At 44.9% G+C, this 3,051-nt stretch overlaps 1 pseudogene; it reads right to left on the reverse strand.

Annotated features, from left to right (window-relative positions):
- Positions 1–457: 457 nt before the first annotated feature.
- On the reverse strand, positions 458–3,051 carry LOC105858079 (SRSF protein kinase 2 pseudogene; annotated as a pseudogene).

Raw genomic sequence — 3,051 nt, forward strand, 5'->3', positions numbered from 1 at the left:
TTGCAAACTATATACCATACCTTGTGTTTTAGACAAACACGATCATGCTTTTCCAAAAATATATATAATTTTTTTCATTCCACACACTGAACATGTTTCTCTTGTCCAATTTAATCTACGTAGAGTTTAACTTAACAGTGCTTGGAGGAAGCAACACCACATGGCACCGGGCCATCACATTTTTAAAGGGAAATCACTTTTTCTTTAAAATTACTTTTAAAAATACGCAAAAATACGAATGGGACTGCCTAATTATAATACATATTTTAGAATGAAAAGCATGTCTTTTCTTCTTTTAAAGTGCCATACAGGGAATGACATCTTGTAACCCAGAGCCACTTTGTTTAAAATCCAATGTAAAAGGACTGTTATGGAATGAAAAGTTTGCACAACTCCTTGGAGCAGTTAAAGTCTGCTACATGCAACATAGGCTACAAAGCACTCAAGACTTGGTAGCTTTTCTGAAATTTGAGTCCCCATCCCATATTTAATGGAAATTAACATTTACAGGGTGCATTTACATACACTATAATACAGGAATGATGTCCCTTTGCCAGAAGATAAAATTGTACATTTCCTTGCTATTTCCTGGTTCCAACTTGATAATTTCTTAAGATTGTAAATTATATAGTACTCAGCTAAAATATTTCTCCATAAATAGTTACAAAACCTGCCAAAACACAAACGGGAAAGTATTTTTCGTTCAAAAAAAGTGATATTTGAATGTCACACAACACAAGAAACAATGCTTAGAGACATGTCATTGTTTCCAGAAGAAAATGGTCAGTAAACTACTTAGCTGAAGACAAAAGACCACCCTTCCCCAGGATCACAGTGCACAAAAAGCAAAATGTCAAACAACAGTACCTCAAAGCAAAATAAAGGTCTGAGGATGAAGCCGGCTCACCTGTAATCCTGATAAAGAATGAGAGTCACCGTGTGGGTCCCATGTACCGGGAACATCTGCCAGCTCAGAATGCTATATTGGGAGAATACGCTAAGAATTCAACCAAGGGTGCCGAGGGCACTCGCCAGCTGATGCTCGTTCTTCTGGAACCATTTCCAACATCGGGATCAGGAAATCTGTAAACTGCAGCATCTTCATGGGGCCAGCCCTACTTTCCCACAAGCACATCAAAGAGGCTCCAGGGCTTCGGCTTGGTAATGTGCCGCAGTTCTCCTTTTCTGGTGAAAAGCTCCTTGGAATATTTCCCCAACATAGCGTATTTTCGAGGAACTTTCCCCAGCAGTTCAATGATCAATGCTATGTGATCTTCATCTCTGGAATAGTCTTCCCCAGAATGTGGTTCAAACAAATACTCTCCTGTTGCCAGCTCAAATGACACACACGCCGTGCTCCAGATGTCAGCAGGTGTGCTGTCACCTGCTCCTACTAAGACCTCTGTGGATCTATACTGACGTGTCTGGATGTCTTCCGTGAAGTGTTTATGCACCCAACAAGCGTTTCCCAGGTCAGCAATTTTTACTCTAATTTTATCTGCGTTCCATGGATCCAGAGGATTCACCAACAAGTCGGCCGCCCGGGTTTTTGTTTTCGGCAAATCCCCGGTGCCAGAGGCTGACACGGTCCTGCTTCTGTCATGGGGTGGGCTGCTTTCTTGCTCAGTGAGTGGTGATCCCTCAGAAAGCACAGAGCCGCAGGCCACAGGTTCTAAGGACCCAGAGAACAACGAAGTGGAAAACTCTGGGAACTGTGACTCGGGAATTTTATGTCGTCCATTTGGCAATTCACCATTGAATTGCTCATAAGAGCTGCTATACGTGTAATCACTGTCTGCATTCGGCTCATCAGGGTTATATTCCTCGGGATTTGGGCAGTCGTCTTCATCATCCTCTTCACCATCCAGCTGTTGTTCCAATAAGAATGGGCCATTCTCAATATGGCCGTTGGTTTTGGGTGATTCTATCCAGGCAGCGTCTATGTTTGCAAGTTCCTGTTCAACATCATCTTCATCTTTCTCAACATTTTCTTTCTCAGTGTCTTCTTTCTCCTCCTGGTCTTCAGCTTCACCGTTGTCCTTCGCAGTCTCTGCCTCAGCCGCCTCCCCTAATCCCGCTGTTTTTAGTTTCCCCTCTGGGCAGTATTCACCATCCTGCTCATTGGAAGGTACGGCTGAGGGGATGTTTTCTTCTATTATTTTCCTTTCAGCTTCTCGTTCCAATTCTTCTATCTCTTGCAGGCGTTTTTCCAATAACTCGGCCTGCCTCTTCTGTTTCTTTTTCAGTTTTTTCTTTTTGTTCTTAGATATTTTTCCTATAGGTTTTTGTTGTGGAGCCGTGCTCACTGCAGACCCGGAAGGAGGAGGAGCACCTGCTGTCTGCCACCCAGTGGCCTCGGCTGCCGTTCTTCTCACATATGCGTCATCCACACGCATCAGGATGCTTTCTGGCTTTATGTCAGTATGAATAATTTTGCACTTACTGTGCAGATAATCTAACCCTCGAAGGACCTGTCGAATGATACTCTTCACACAACGTACTGGGAGGCCTTCATAGCTGGACTTGATGATCCACTTGAGGAGATGGTGGCCAAGCGCTTGGAAGACCATGCACACATGTATCCCATTCCTGCCTGAAATCTTGAAGTCATCTATAGCTGGACCACCATGTCTTTGGGTCACTGGGATCACTTTCTCGAACACATTTGAGCAATTTTATTTCATCCAAGGCTGTCTCTGTATAATGCTGAGCACTTTTTACAACTTTCATTGCAACAAATCTTCTCCCTTGCACATCCCAGCATAGCCAGACAGTAGAGAAGCGCCCCCGTCCAAGCTTCTAATAACATGATGCCGGCCATTGAAGAGCTCTCCGGTTTTCACTGGATGATAGCCGCCTTTGCAGCAGTCCGCAGGTCTCCTGCTCCCCATCATCTGATCCCAGGGTCTCCGGCTCCGGCTCTGGGGGTGTGGGCTCCGGCGCAGGCGGCGGCCGTGGAGGAGGAACTAAAGGGGCTTTCTGCTGAGGCCCCGGCCTTCCTGAAGAGGACGACTTCTCAGAGTTAACTGACATCAGCAGCTCGATCTTCTG

This window comes from Microcebus murinus, chromosome 5 (assembly GCF_040939455.1).
Source record: "Microcebus murinus isolate Inina chromosome 5, M.murinus_Inina_mat1.0, whole genome shotgun sequence".
Taxonomy (NCBI): Eukaryota; Metazoa; Chordata; class Mammalia; order Primates; family Cheirogaleidae; genus Microcebus; species Microcebus murinus.